The sequence below is a fragment of the Lycium barbarum genome, chromosome 11 (genome assembly GCF_019175385.1).
Source record: "Lycium barbarum isolate Lr01 chromosome 11, ASM1917538v2, whole genome shotgun sequence".
In the NCBI taxonomy this organism is placed as follows: Eukaryota; Viridiplantae; Streptophyta; class Magnoliopsida; order Solanales; family Solanaceae; genus Lycium; species Lycium barbarum.
The window spans coordinates 78,075,153-78,092,148 of NC_083347.1; the positions used below are offsets into that span (position 1 = coordinate 78,075,153).

The 16,996-nt window shown below is 40.3% G+C and overlaps 1 non-coding gene across 1 annotated transcript; it reads left to right on the forward strand.

Annotated features, from left to right (window-relative positions):
- The first annotated feature begins 16,051 nt into the window (after nucleotides 1-16,051).
- LOC132620632 (small nucleolar RNA R71) lies at nucleotides 16,052-16,157 on the forward strand. Its single transcript, XR_009575071.1, has one exon. It is a non-coding gene; the product is annotated as a small nucleolar RNA R71 (small nucleolar RNA).
- Nucleotides 16,158-16,996: the final 839 nt, after the last annotated feature.

The following is a 16,996-nucleotide window of genomic DNA, read 5'->3' on the forward strand; positions in this document are numbered from 1 at the left end:
GGGAAAACCAAGATTTTTGGATTGAAAACCAAGCAAGAAAAATTTATTGAAGTGGGGAGAAGGGGTTCGGCCGAAGGGAGTATTATTTCTCAAAGTTGAAGTTGTGATTTTTCTTGATAATTTCTAAAGAATACATTGATATATATCCAAACTAGTGAGCACATGTATGTCACATGACTTTAAAAATGGGTCATGGGCCATGCCTTATGGCCGGCCACCCCATTGTTCTTGGGCCTCAATTTGTTGTTCAATTTTTCTTTGCCCAATTCATTATAATCCCGTTTGTAATTCCCGAGACTAATTTCCGAAATTTCAAATATACCCTCAGCCTTCCCCAATGTTTTAGCACCAATGATTTCATAACCAACATAGTCATATCAACTAGAATCAAAATATTTCCTCATAACACACAAGTCTTAATTATTTCTCGATTTCCAATTATGCGAAAACACGGGACATAACACTTAACATACCTGTTCCACCTCCTCTTAGCTACGCTTATTTGTCCAAGCTCGCAAGTCTACATTTAAGAGGATTTACACAATCATTAGACTCATCGTTATACGCTTGTCTTAGTCCTTCAAATATATTCATTTATAATCTGCCAAAATTTCGGCAGCATCTCCCCTGTTTGTATGCCTAGCCCAGAATTACAATTCAGCAACAAATCAACAACAATAACAATACCAACATCAACACCACTATTATCCATACCAATATATTCCATAAACATCCCACGCGATGTTTTTGAACATACAACAACAACATACACTTTCTTTCATCCCAATCAAGGAGTATAATATCATCAACACACCAACAATGTTAGTTACCATTTTTATACGCATAAATCAGCCCATCCACACGGCCACAACATGCTCAAAACAACCCATAAACACAACAACTACAACATAAAACCTTATGACCTTTCCTCCATAACTATTTTCACTTTTAAGGCTTGCTAGGCCTTCAAATAAACTCAACATAAGAGATGGGATGAAAAAAACATACCTTATACTTGAAGAAACTCAGCCACAACAACTTTCTCCAACACCAAACTTAAGTAGAAGCAAGAACAATCACCATTCGTAGGCTAGTTTGGCGTAATCTTGTTAAATTCTTGATTTATTGGACTATAATGTTTGGGGGAGGTGTGGAGAGGTTTCTAGGCCTCTTTGGATTGTTATTTTGCTTAAAAAAAACGGGTTGATGGGGGTATTTATACCCCCCCTAGGTCGGTTCCACCGACTTACTCTTGTGGGGCCCGCGGAGCCATTTTTGCAGCTTAGAGTCTTGATCTTAAAATAGCCATAACTCTTGATCCCGATATGCTGTGAGGTCCCACGACCTACAGTTGGAAATCTATTTCAATTATCTACAACTTTCATTCTTTGTGTCTTTTTCAAATTCCAAACTTATAATAGCGTTTTGGCCCCTCCAAGTCAGGTCATCCGAAAACGTATCTTTAAATCATCCTTTTGGAGGGCTTATGCCCATATTTGGCTTAAGGGTCCTTCTTAGGACTTGCTCAACTTTCCATGTACTACTCATATCACTTTTCATATGCCCTTTACAAAATCCTGACATGTGGGCCCCACCTTAACTTATGGTTACAAGGGCTATCATCAGGTAACGTGTTAACCGATTTACTCCATACGATCTCGAAATGTCATATATATATATATATATATATATATATATATATATATATTCTTGTACTCAGATAATATAATCCTCATCCCTAATTCTTGTATAACTTTCCTCTCCCGTGAGCTCATACTAAGCCATCTATAGTCTCGGTAACGCGAAATTTTCCAGGGTGTAACACAGAAATTACATTGTAGGTGTTTGATATATATATGGTCGTTATAGAGTTTGGTTGTTGATAAATTGAGACAGATTTAGAAGCAAAAGTAGTTCTTGTTACAAAATCTTGTTAAGCTCAGGGGAATAATTAAGTTAGTGATATATTTCAAGTACTGGAGTTTACGATGAAGGCAACAATTGAAGGTATCTTGTAGTGAATTAAGAATTATTGCACATTGAGTCTATATTCCTATTGGGTTAAAAGATCTATATTGGTTAGATTTTTAGTGGAAGAACTATACTGTAGTCTTGAAATGGGAGGACTAACGTTTGTGGAAGAATGATTTAAGACGAGGTGGAGTTGATTTAGGCTCTAATTTGTTATTCTCAGTTTTGGCATAAGGTAAGTTAGGCTTGAATCATGTGTTGTTGAATTATCCTTCTTGTCAGAGTATATTGTCTAGATTGATATATTTTGCGATTCCTAGGCAAAACATATACGTGTTTAACCTTTTGGGTATCCAACTCTTGGGAAAGTGAGATGAAGGTAGAAACCCCTGTACTTTGTGTTGAGACTTGAGTGTTTTAGTTGTTAGAATCCCGTGAGAACTATGTTGTTCTTATTTGGGTGTTAGTTATATTTTTGCCTTTCTGGGGTCATTTATACAAAGGAAGCTCGACTTCATGAATTGGCTCATAGGGAGGTGGCTGAAGCCTCAGATGTTGTGGTCATAGGTATTGTCACTATTTGTTCTCTTGATGCGTATTCGTTGATCGATCCAGGTTAAAAATCTTTCTTATGTGACTTTGTACTTTACCCTTGATTTAGGTAGGGAACCCAAACAATTGTAGGCACCCTTTTTCTATGAATACCCCTGCTAGTGTCCATGTTATCGGTTCTAGAATATATAGAGACTGCGTCGTTCTAGTTAATGGTTGTGAGATTACTTTTGATGTGTTTGAATTAGAAATTGTGAGCTTTTATGTGATTTTTGGGGATAGACTAGTTTTCCAAGTGTTATGAAACTCTAGATTGTCAATCTGAAATAGTTAGGCTTGAATTTGATGATGGACCCGTTATAGAGTGAAAAAGTGATATTGTTAAAACCTCGGGGTAGACTTATGTCGTATCTTAAAACTTGCGGAATGAACTCGAAATGGGCGTAATTCTATCTAGTTGTTGTAGTGTTACTCAAGCCGTGTTACCTTGAATTATTCCCAACTACATGTATCTGTTGAACCTTTAAGATGTGTTTTCCTGTGAAAGTTTAGAGTGAAGTATAAATCTCACAATTGCGTTTAGGCTTGAATAATGCATCTGTTACATGGTTAATCGTATTTTATCTCTGAGGATGTTTCACCTTGCTGGAAGAACTCTTGAAATTTTGAAATTTGAGGTTTAGTAAAGAATCCTGGCCATGACTTTCATTCGGGGACGAATGATCTTAAGGGGGGGGGGGGATAATGTAACACCCCGTAAACTTGAACTAGGTGTGAATGTGTAAAGATCTGGCGTTAACATGATAATATATCTATATGAATCCATTGTTGATGAAGTCGGGTGGAAGATGGTCGTTTTGAAGTCAAACCAATAATTGAAGTTCCTAAGGGCTCTTAAATTGGCCTAAGTTTTGGTAGATCAGTTTTCTGGGCGATTTTCATGAAAATTTGTTGCGAATTTGGAAAAACTTTCTTACTAAAAGTTGTAGATATTTGAAATAGCTTTCCAATGGTAGGTCGGTTAGCCCAAGAAAAGTTATGTACAAAAAGTTATGTCCGTTTTACTGAAGGGCGCAAATGTTGAAAATTTCGCCCAAAGTACGCCCAGAAAGTTCGGGACGTACTTTTAGGCAGTACTTCTTCCATTCCTCACTGTTTTTGGCACCCAAAGTATGGGCTACAAGTACGAGACGTACCTTTTGGTCGTACTTTCACCGTTTCTGGTAGAAAATTTGGTTTAAAATGGGTATGGTTTGATTTTGTTCCCATTTTTTTTTTCATTCTCCTAAACCCTAAGGACGAAAATCATTCCTTCAATTCCGCAAATCGATGGTAAGGACACCCTTAACATTACTAATCCATTCAAACATCAAACCCATGATTCTTAACATGATTCTTGTGACCAAAACCTAGGGTTTGCAGTATAATTCTTCCCAAAGTTATTCAAGCTAGGGTTTGGGTTTTCGTCATTAGGAAAGTGAATTGTTAAACTTTGTTTAACGTATAAAAATATGTGTCTTTAAAAATAAAAACCTTTTGGAATATAAAGATAATTTATATGTCTCTTTTGCAAACTCTCTTGAAAGATTGATTCTTTATAAAAGCATGTTTTGAATGATATGATGAATTGGTTTTACACTCTTGAAATCTATTACATGTTTTGGATTAATGGTTAATGTGCGTGAGGGGACAAGCCCACATTAAACCTTGATTGTATTATCCTCTATATACGTATGTGAAATCATAATTGTTTTCTTTTATAAAAGATGATCAGTGATGATGGTTAATTATTGGTATTGATGATTTTACAAGGGAACTATGACAAAGGAATCTTGTTTAAAGAAGTGGAAACGCTTTCAAGACTATCTATGAAGTTATGGATTTTCGTAATAGCATAATGAACTTTAATACTATTTGATGGTGTGGCTACTTTGAGACAAATTGTGAATCGGCTTCTATGCTATGAACTTTGTAATTGTGTTTGGCGTAGCTACTCGGGAGGAAGGGTAGCCACTATGGATCCCAGTGTGGTAATTGCCTAGCCATTCGAGAGGAAGAGTGGCCACTACCAGGTTCTCTACCCGGAGTGTGGTTTATGCCTAGCTATTCGGGAGGAAGGATTGATACGCTCAAATTACACCTATTAATGGTATAACGCGGACATTGTCAAATATAGTAACCCAACAAGATTGGGGTTGGATCTCACATGGAATATGGTGTGAAAAGGTTACCAAAGTCGTAGGATGCTAAGTTTTAGGTCTAATGTCAAAATCCGATGATTTTGGTAATAGTTGGTTTTTCTATAACTAATTGCTATCTACTTGCTTTTGTGGAAATTTATTGTAAAAGAAACTAAGGTTGTGTCCCCGTTAGATAGAGTGTATGATCATGGGTATTGATCTTGATGTACTTCTAATGGATCATTATATAAATGTACTTAATCTCTATATGAATCTCTACTATTTCCCAATAAATAAAGATTATCTCTTTCTATGATTTTCCCAAATATAAGAAAGTAACTATGAATAACGATTAATCATGCCAAGTAAATTCTTCTTATTCCTAAGTGAATTTATTAAACAAAGTTTAGAGCTTTCAGTCCTTGTTAGTTATTCTTACCAACCCTAATTATTTTCCCAAATAAAACAAGGTTTATGGCTTTAACCAATGTTTGCAACCATTAATTATGAATAAAGAATGAAGAATAACTAAATCCTAATAATCCATTATGTGTACATCAATCACAAACCCAATCACAAACTCAATCACAAAACACCCATCAATTTGGGTTCACAACCCTGGTAAGGAAAATTAGCTACTCATAAAGGAAGAAGAACAATAAGAAATAATGGAAATCATAATGCTTACAATTGATTGCTTGGAATTGAAGAGAAATTAATTGCAATTGTTTGTAATCTCCAAAAGACTTCAAAACTATGAGTAACTAATGCTAAGGAAAATAAAACTGAGTTCTGTAGTAATTAAACCTATAATAGGTATTTATAAGACCCTAAATCGTGAGAAGTGAAAAGACGCAATTGCCCGTCGGGTTCAGTCTACGATCCATTCTACAGTCCGCAAAACAGTTATGCAGACCGTCAAATTCCTTCCTTTCATCCGTAAAAAATCTCCAGCATTTTTCACGATACATTTTGACGGACCGTCTAATATTCTGCGGTCCGTATAATTGTTCTGCAGGAATGGCTCGTCGAACATTTCTCACTGTGACCATTATACGGTCAATTTGACGGTCTGCATAAAGTTTTTGCGGCCCGTCTAATTTCTCCGTCAAACTGCCTCTTCAGTGACTTTGTTATTTTCTCCACTTCTTCAACTTTTGCCATCAAAACACTTAATACCTGAAATCCAATAAAAAACACGTAAAATCACGTAGACTTGCTTAAAAACAAGTAACACTTATAGCCGAAAAGCATCGATTGTGGCGTAAAATCATGCCACCTCAACACCCCCAACTTAAAGTATTTGCTTATCCTCAATCAAGCCATACAAAACAACGACTCAATCTAACACCTAGATATCATAGAATAAAAATGTCTACATTGGTTTTGACTCTGAACTACCAGCATGCACGTTTTTCTTCAAAGGACCACCCCAATTTTCTATTTTAAAGAAATATACATAACTCAAGATTTCTATGACTAACAATGAAGCTTCAATGCATGACATTACATTATCGAACACATTATGATGCACCCAAACGCTACTTTAGGCGGTCACTTTATTTTGCTCAATTCTCATCCTTATGCCCTTACATAGACCAAAGAATGTCCCAACACACATATATATAACAAGAATGGGAAGAAGACGAAAGAGAAAAGAAAAACACTCACACTCCTAAAGAAATTCATATCTACACATGCAAATACCATAGGCTTGCCCTTATTTTCTATGTTTTCATCCTAGGCTTGTTCGGTTGTGATCACATTAGGACTTGTTTCGGCTTGTAATGTAGGCTTAGGGGCGGGTAGGATACTTTTTGGATATTAGTGACTTCTCCCTCCTTGAACACTACAACATCTCTTCACCTTAATTCACCCCTTTTATTTTCTTTCAAGTTTTCGACCTCAATGTGGTTTTATTCCTATCCAACTTGCAAATCTTTTTGTGTTACAATTTTCTAATTTTTTTTTTATATATCCAACTACCACATCAAATCTCCACTAGCAAACTCCACCACCCCCAACTTATGTTTTTAACATCTACATCACATTTAATTCACCCCCAACTTAGGCACTTTGCCTCGTCTATCTAGTAGCATCAAGGAGGGAACGGGTGCAAAAATGGATAAATTGCACGAGTGCGGTTTCATATTTAGCTAGCCAAGAGAAAGGTCAAAAGACTCAAAAAGGGAAACTAGGGATATTCTCAGCTTTTGGTAGGCTTATTTAGGCAAAGTGACTATTTACACAAAGAAAGCCTAAGATCATTTCACAACCAAACTAAATTTTGGATTTCAAACAAGACCAACTAGGCAAGTTCTAGATTATACATGCTTAAACATAATTAAAATAATAACTCACACACACATTGGAATAAGGACAATTATTTTTACACTTGTGACCTCCTAAGTAGTCATTTATCACACACAATACCCCAATAATCATAATGTCATATAAAGAATCAATCATGTTAACCAATAACTATTCTAAGTATGCATTTATCCAATTTTCGAGGGGTCCAAAATTTCCAACAAACCATAACAACATGCCATCAGTTACAGAGTAACACTAAATAAATCACAACTACTCTATTCAACCTAAGAAACATCCTAAACATGCAAGTTTCAACAAAATGACGCCCCTCAGGAAAAGAACTCTGGTAAAGAAAAGCCGAGGGGGTCCTAAACACATATATACAATATTCACAATAAATAAACACATAGCCCACCCCCAATTAAAGAGCATGCATTGTCCCCAAGGCATGAAAATAAGCAAACCAAAGGGATAGGGCTACCTGAAACGCTCTAGGTGTACTGCACGTCCTGAGGTATCATCACCTCAGTAGTGGTGTGCAGTGCCTGCTCTGCCGCTGGAACGGTGGTACCAACAGCTGGCTCTATCGGACTCTGAGAGCGCGGTTGCTCCCCTGGACCTGTGGTACTAGCATTTGCTGGTATCACAACACTAGGCATTGTCATCTCAATATGAGGGGCATGGCTGGATGACGCCCCCGTAAAATGGGTCTCTTCAAGAGAGCATCGCTGAACCTTTCGAAACTACTCGTCCTCCTCACTGTCCTCCTCCTCATCATCATTCTCGCCTTCCACCCTAGGACTTTTGCTAGTAGCCCGAGGTGGGGAATCATCTCCCAGAAAATTAACAACAGGCAACAGAGAGGCTAAGTCTAACGTCTGTGCTTGTGACGGGGTTGCAGACGCAATTCCCTCTTTAACCTTCAATGCTAGCATATCTGTCTTCAATTGCATCAACTCTGTTTGCATCGTCCCCAGATCAACTGTAGGGCTTACCTTCTCAAGCTCCAGAATCCACCACTCAATTCCATCAATCCGAGAATGGATGAGTTTATGGGAATCCTCCCACTTCTTCCTTGCGGGCTCCAAGGCTGTTGCCACCCTTTTATCTATATAACCCTGTAGCTGTCCTATCAAGTTAGCAACCTGGCGGTCTACCCTGTCTGCTTTCACAAACGCATCATGGAAATTTTGAGCATTAAACGGTATCATAACACCGCCAGGCAAGGCTGTAGAAGCTGAGGCCACATGGCTGCTCTGAGAGGTAGGAGTGCTGTGAATAACTGGAGCAGCCTGGGAAGAGGGCCCTGTAGATATACCCGGGGTGCGTAAAATGGACTGAGTTGATGTTCCTGTGGCAGTCGGCCCTTCCTGCGATGTTTCGGGAGCTGCTAGCTCATGTACCTGGGATGCTGGAGCAGGTAGCCTAGTTGTGAGCTCTATAGGAACATCTGGAGTAGGGTGGATGTCCCCATCTTTGCTCTTCCAGAGATCATACACACTCTTGGCTAGTAACCGATGATCTTGGTGTGCATAATGATCTAGATTTTCCCGTAAGCATAACGTTGTAATGAGGTAGGGATATGCGAGTAACAACTCCTTGGTCATTGCTCTCTGATGAATTTGTTGAACCACCAACTCCCCCACATTTATGTTGTACCTTGACATGATGGCAGCTACTAGTATGGCCCGCTCAACCGGCAACACGTTATCTGACTGACTGGCGAACAACCTATGGATCAACACGCTCCACCAAAATTTTCCTTCCACTGACATATCCTCTTTCTTTACCAGTAAGGAGGTGTTTTTACTCCACTCAGGGGAACCCCTTGCTATCACCGAAGCAACCCATGGTAACTCAGCCAGTTTGTCGTTCCGATCACCACCCAACCTGTATTTAAGCTCATCTGTGTTTGGCGGTGGTACATAATCGAGGCTAAAGTAGAAACGATTGATTGTCTCGGTAGAGATATTGATTCGCTGGCCTCGGACTGTCACTTCTGTCAACGAGGGAGGCTTCTTCTTCCTAAACTGAACTGGCTTGAAAGTATTTTTCACTTCCGCCGCATAATTAGCAGAGAATTCCCGCACTAGAGATGAGATGTACTCCCCTGGAGGGTGGCTAATGAAGTTCCACTGATGATGGTCAAGTGTAGCAAGAATACGTGAAAAACCATCCAGTCTGTCTGGTCTAATTCGTTTCTCCTCATGGATGCTTTTCTTCGGACCACCCCCCTCTTTTTCTTCAAGCCCCTGATCGTATATTTCTTTAGAGCCCGACACAGAAAATCTAACACTGTGCTCTGATCTTTCCTTCATTCGGATTTCTCGCAACCTGGCAGCTTCCACTTCATCTTCCGAGCTGCTAGAGGATGTAGAACTGTCCCTGTCTTCAGACTGGGAGGACACTTGTACCTGAGTAGCACCCCTAGCTCTGGTGACTCTTACTGCCAGTGGCTCGTCATCCCCTGCACTAATTGCTCCTTGGTCGGGCTCATCACGGAGACCCCGACGACTTTGAGCTTTGTCCCTGCCTCTACCTCGTGAAGTAGTTGGAGCACCTCCTCGAACCTTGGGAGGCATACCTGTGGAAAGCATGTCAGTATCACCTTCAACTTATGTGTTAAATGCACAATTTTTTTTATGCATGGAATTAAAGCGTCAAATATTTTGATGCGCCGCAGGAAGTTATACGGTTCGCACAATTGGCCGTCAAATGGAAACAGTCAACATTGTTACAACTAACCATTTGACGATGGGGTTTGATGATCCGTACAATTTCCAACGGTCCGTCAAACCAACCGTCAAATGGTATCAGTGAGTGGGTTTTCGTTTGACCATTTGACGATGAGTTTTGACGCTCCGCAGAATTTTCTGCGGGCCGTCAAATGGTCACAGTGCATTATACTTGCACTAAAATTTTGACGACATATTTTGACGGACCGTCAAAATTTCTACGGTCCATCAAATTTGTTATCAAATTCTTCTACTCAGTTCATGTCGTTCGTTGTTACCCTTGACTCTTCAATTCACACACAAGGTTATACATCACAGCACACTTGTAGAACTCATATAAAGCCGGGGTTACTCAGACTTCACCCTTTTCATTATCAATTTTGTTCTAGGCATTTCATCAAACAGTTGGCGGGCATAACAGTGATTGAATCCAAAGGCTTCAACACAATCATTGGAATGCCCTCCAACCCATCATACCATCACTTATGAGTTCATCAATATCCAATTTTATGCAGAAACCCCATCCCCAACATATATTATGAATTATGGAATATAATGCCTAGTGATGATCACAGGAACATAGAATCACATACGTGCTTTCTTGCTGGAGTGGGTATTATAGCACGACAATCACAAATCTCTCTTCAGTGACTTTTTTTTTATTATAAGACGGCTGGGAATTGGTGGGCAAGGGAAAGAAAGAGTTTTAAATGGAAAGGAGTAGTGAGGATATGTGGGGCATAATTTTAGGGAGTGGGTGAGAGGAGTTGTAAGGATTTATAGTTTAGTGGGAGAGGGAAGATGAAGGAATTTGGGAAACGTATCTAGTACTTGAGTGGGAAAGGGAAGTTATGATTTAAACCCAGCCGCCTTTGACTTCTTATACTATGTAAAATAAAAAAACTATCGATTTTTTTTTTTTACGGACCGTAGATATTTCTACGGTCCTTTCTACAATTCAAATACTTACCTGGGACAATGAATTGGCAACCTTCACACTATGACACTTTTACGATTAGTTTGACAGACCGTCAAAATTTATACGGTCGTCAAATGTTGGTGTAAACGCATCACAGTAAGCAGATTTTTCTTGTACCATTAAACGTTCCATTATGCGGTCCGTCAAAATTTTGACGGTCCGTCTAGCAGTAACAGTGAGTACTATTTGCTGACTTAATTCTGCGCTTCCTTTTACGGACCGTATAAATTTGACGGACCGTAAAATCTGGCGTTGAATTTCCATCGGCGTTTTTGCACTTTTTTCTCCAACTTGTTCATGTCCTGCACCACAACAAACATTACCCTATATTCAAACAGAAACAAGAATGAAAATAAACATTACACTTGGGTTGCCTCCCATGAAGTGCTTGATTTAACGTCGCGGCACGACGGTGGTAGCCATTCACTCTTGATCTACGTACACCAGATCATTGTTCATTCCGAGGTGCTTCAACCGGTATGGGTCAACAATTCTATCTTCCGAAACCATCCCGTGTTTGTGTTTCAACCTTTGACCATTCACCTTAAATGTTCGAGTTCCATCTCCGGACTTTAACTCAATCGCTCCATGGGGTGAAACACCTACCACCTCAAACGGACCAGACCACCTCGATTTTAGCTTACCAGGTAGCAACTTCAACCGAGAGTTAAACAGCAAAACCGGATCACCCTTGTAGAACTCTCGCTTCAGGATCTTCTTATCATGGTATTGCTTCACCCTTTCTTTATAAAGTGCTGCACTCTCATATGCCTGGTACCGAAACTCATCCATCTCATTTAGTTGAAACAACCTGAGCTTGGTTGCTTCATCCCAATCCATATTCAGTTTCTTCAGCGCCCACATAGCCTTGTGCTCAAGCTCAACTGGCAAGTGACAAGGTTTTCTAAACACAAGCTTGAAGGGTGAAGTCCCAATCAGAGTCTTGAAAGCAGTTCGGTATTCCCCTAGAGCATCATCGAGCTTGTGGGCCCAATTAGTTCTATTTGCATTCACTGTTTTTGCTAGTATACTCTTGATCTCCCTATTGGACACTTCAAATGTCGACTTGTCTAAGGATGATATGGTGTTGCCACCCTGTGTTTTACACCATATTTCTCCATCAATCCCGCAAAGGCTCTATTACAAAAGTGGGATCTACCATCGCTGATTATAGCCCTCGGAGTACCAAAACGAGTAAATATGTTCTTCTTGAGGAACCCCATAATACTCTTGGCCTCATTATTAGGTAAAGCCACTGCTTCTACCCATTTTGACACATAGTCCACAACAACCAAGATGTATTTCATGCCACCCGAACTCACAAAGGGTCCTATAAAGTCAATCCCCCAAACATCGAACACTTCTACCTCCATAACAAAATTCATAGGCATCTCTTGTCTTCTGCCGATATTCCCTTGCCTTTGACATTGATCACAGGACCGCAGCAAGAAATTAGCATCATGAAAAATGGTCGGCCAGTAATAGCTGCACTCAAGTACCTTAGCCGCAGTCCGGTTTCTTCTGTGATGACTCCCAACAGGAGAGTCATGGAATGCCTTTAGAATCGCCATCACTTCACTTTCAGGAACACAATGCCGAATGATGTTGTCAGCGCATGTTCGGAACAAATAAGGCTCGTCCCAATAGCACTGTCGAGCATCCCGCAGGAATTTCTTCTTTTGGTAGGGTTTGATATCTTCTGGAACTATGTCTGTTACTAAATAATTGGCAATGTCAGCATACCACGGTGCCACCTCCATTGACACATCCAACACCCTCTCATCCGGAAAAGCATCATCTATATCAAGCTCATCAGAAGGTCTCCCAGCGTCTTCAAGCCGAGAGAGATGGTCAGCAACCTGGTTTTCAGTGCCCTTGCAGTCCTTCACCTCAAAATCAAACTCTTGCAACAATAGCACCCATCTGATCAGTCGCGGTTTTTCTTCCTTCTTTGCCATGAGGTATCTCAAGGCTGCATGATCAGTGTAAAACACTACTTTGGACCCCGACAAGTAGGCCCGAAATTTCTCAAAAGCAAACACAATGGCAAGCAGCTCTTGCTCCGTCACTGTGTTATTCATCTGGGCAGCATTCAGTGTTCTGCTTGCATAATAGATCGGGTGCATCATTTTATTATGCCTCTGCCCGAGCACAACACCTATTGCAAAACCACTAGCATCACACATCAGTTCAAATGGCAAGGACCAGTCAGGAGCAACAATAAAAGGAGCAGTAGTGAGACGCTCGTTTAACTCCTCAAACGCCTTCCGGCACTTATCATTAAACGCAAACTTCGCCTCTTTTTCAAGAAGCTTGCACATTGGGTTGGCAATCTTGGAGAAATCTTTGATGAAGCGCCTGTAGAACCCAACATGTCCCAAGAAACTTCGGACACTTTTGACCGAGATAGGTGGTGGAAGTTTTGCAATCACATCAATTTTTGCTTGATCGACCTCGATTCCCTTTTCAGAGATTTTGTGACCGAGGACGATTCCTTCTTTCACCATAAAATGGCACTTCTCCCAATTTAGCACGAGATTTGCCTCCTCACATCTTTTTAGCAATTGACCCAGATAGCCAAGATAATCTTCAAATGAATCACCCACAACAGAAAAGTCATCCATGAATACTTCCATGAAATCCTCTACCATGTCAGAGAAGATTGACATCATGCACATCTGAAAAGTGGCTGGTGCATTACACAAACCAAAAGGCATCCGGCTAAATGAAAATGTCCCATAAGGATAAGTAAAAGTGGTTTTCTCCTTATCTTCCAAAGAAATGTTGATCTGATTGTAGCCCGAATAACCATCAAGGAAGCAATAGTAGGAACGTCCCACTAGCCTATCAAGCATCTGATCAATGAAGGGCATAGGTAAATGGTCTTTGCAAATGGCTGTGTTGAGCTTGCGATAGTCCATGCAAACTCTCCATCCGGTGACAGTTCTGGTTGGGATCAACTCATTCTTTGCATTCGGCACAACAGTGATGTCGCCCTTCTTAGGAACACATTGGACTGGGCTCACCTATTTACTATCAGCCATTTGATGATTTCTTTCTTGACAACCTCTTGCATATTCTCGTTCAGTCGCCTCTGATGCTCTACATTTGGTTTGCTATCCTCCCCCAACTAGATTTTGTGCTCACAGATCCCATATGGAATACCTCGGATGTCTGCTATGGTCCAACCAATAGCATGCCTATATTCTCGCAACACCTCCAAAAGCTGTAAAATCTACTCCTCAGTCAGTAAGGCTCAAACAATCACCGGTAATGTATTGTCCAGACTAAGGAACTCAAATTTCAGATGTGATGGGAGCTGCTTAAGCTCCAACTTAGATGGCTCAATGATCGAAGGCTTTACTGCAGGAGTTGTTCTATTTTCCAGATCAAGATTTAGCTTCTTTGGGTGGTATGAATATGAGTCCAACCCAACAAGTGAATTAACTGTCTACACATAGCCTTCTATGTCTTCAGCATCAAAATTCATAAGAATACCAGCTAGAGCTTCACCCAAACTTTCTTCTTCCATCTTGAACTCCACTGCTTCATCACCAACATCAAATGAATCAATTACCGAAATACGCTCATAAGCACTTGGTAACTTCATCCCTTTTCTAACCTGAAAAGTTACTTCTTCATCATTAACTCGGAACTTGATTTCATTTTTCTCTGAATCCATCAGAGCTCTTCCTGTAGCAAGGAAAGGTCTCCCCAGAATAATAGGAATGTCCCGATCAACAGCACAATAAAGAATCACAAAATCAGCGGGCAACATAAAATCACCAACCCGCACAAGTACATCATCAACCACCCCAACAGGTCTTTTGATAGACCTATCAGCCATTTGTAACCTCATAGTAGTCGGCCTTGGCATCCCCAAACCTGATTGTTTGTATATAGCAAGAGGCATCAAATTAATGCTCGCCCCATTATCGCACAAAGCACGAGAAAAATCATGGTGCCCAACAGAACAAGGAATGGTGAACGCCCCATGATCTCCCTTTTACTGAATAGTTGTAGTTGAAATGATAGAACTCACAGTGTGAGTCAAACTCACGGTTTCATGTTGCACCGTTTTCTTCTTGTTCAGCAGGTCCTTCAAATATTTAGCAAAACCGGGCATCTCCTTGACAGCTTCCAAGAAGGGAAAATTCAGAGATAACTGCTTCAACTGATCATAAAACTTCTCGAACTTAGCATCTTCCTTCTTCTTTATCAACCTCTGAGGAAAAAGAGGTTTAGATTTTAAAAGCTGCGTCAAAGGGAGGAGAGCCCCTTTTACAGCCTGCTTGCTTGTGTTATCAGCTTCCTTCACCATCTCTGGAATATCAGCAACCTTCTTGTCAGTTGGATTCTCATCAGCAATAATGGGTGCTTCAGACTGCACCTCATCCTTTTCAACTATCGTCTCAAGATCAATCACCTTCTCATCAGCCCCCTGGAGTATTTTACCACTCCTAGTAGTGATGGCAAACACACGGTCTACACCGCCTCCCCCATTCTTTGGATTCGGAATAGTATCACTCGGAAGTCCTCCCTTTTTAGGAGGGTGTTGCTCTCTAGAAATATCCCTCATCTGTGACTCAAGCTTCTGAATAGCCGATGTGTGGAAACCCACTGTTTCTGTAGCCCAGATAAAGTCCTTTCAGACTTAGATTGATTGGCCAGAATCTTCTCAAGCATTGATTCAACCTTCGAACTACCTTGCTCTGTTGACTGCCCTTTCGGTGGTATATAAGGATTGGAACGCTTGTTCCAGAAATTGTTATTATTGTTGTAGCTCCCGTGGTTCGTACCATCATAATTATTGTTGTAGTTCCCAGAGTTGTTATAAGCACATTGACCTTGCTGAGGTCTCCATTGATTCTGATTCTGATAACCACCTTCGTAATTCTGTCGTTGGTAACCCCCTTGAGAGTTATTAACATAATTATCATCTTCAACCTGCACAGGTGGCCCATCATGGAACGGACCATCTTGAGTATGGTACATCCCTTTTGGAAAAACTGTATCATCCTCACAAACACTTTCCTTCTTGATTTTGGATTCATCAAACTTCTTCGTTAGCAAAGAAATATTTGTTGCAAGTTCTGCCAATGTTTGCTGGGTGTCTTGATTCTCCTTTACTATATTCTGGATCATAGCACTACCATACGGTACCACATCAACATTGTTTGAGTTCCAAGCCTGATTATGAGTCGTCAGCTTATTAAGTATGTTGGTCACTCGTCGTTCATGAAACAACCATCAGCTGCATTATTAGCAACTGACTGCGTCACTAGATCTAGCCGAACTTCTCCATTAATATGTGTTCCGGAAAACCATGATTCGGTCTCTTCTGCAAATACTCCTTGAATCTCTCCCAGGCTTCATATAGTTGTTCCCCCGGTCGCTGCTTGAATGCATATATCTTATCATGAATTCAGCCTTCTTGCTAGGGGGGGTACTATTTTGTGAGAAAAGCAGTCACCATCTCTGCCCATGAAGTAATCGAATTTCGGGGCAGCTTCTCAAACCATGTTCTTGCCTCCCCAGTTAAGGAATATTTAAATAACCTCAACCGAATAACATCTTGTGGAACGTTGTTCTTGATGTGATTAGCACACACATCCATAAAATTCTGCAAATGACGTTGAGGGTCATTCTCGGTTGAGTTCCGAAAGTATCCCTCAATCTTCAACAACTGGTATAGAGAGGAGTCAATTTTCACGCTAGCAGCTGCAACTCGAGGCCGAACAATAGCAGATGCATAGTCCTCCTCCGCAACAAGATGAGAGAAAATATTCTCATCATTTTATTCATTCGCCTGATTGTTCAACCGATTCCCCTCGTTGCCAGCACGTAGATTTTGCTGATTCTGATTCATGTTCACCTGGTTTACACAGAGTAGCAAACAAGCTGTGATGGAATAAGCAAAAGACTTCAATATAGCAAACACTATTTAGTAATTTCAAAAATTTATTCCCCGGCAACGGCGCAAAAGTTTGATATGCTCAAATTACACCTATTAATGGTATAACGCAAACGTTGTCAAATATAGTAAACCAACAAGGTTGGGGTCGAATCCCACAGGGAATATGGTGTGAAAAGGTTACTAAAGTCGTAGGATGCTAAGTTTTAGGTCTAATGTCTTAATCCGATGATTTTGGTAATAGTTGGTTTTTCTATAACTAATTGCTATCTACTTGCTTTGGTGGAAATTTATGGTAAAAGAAACTAAGGTTGTGTCCCCGTTAGATAGAGTGTATGATCATGGGTATTGA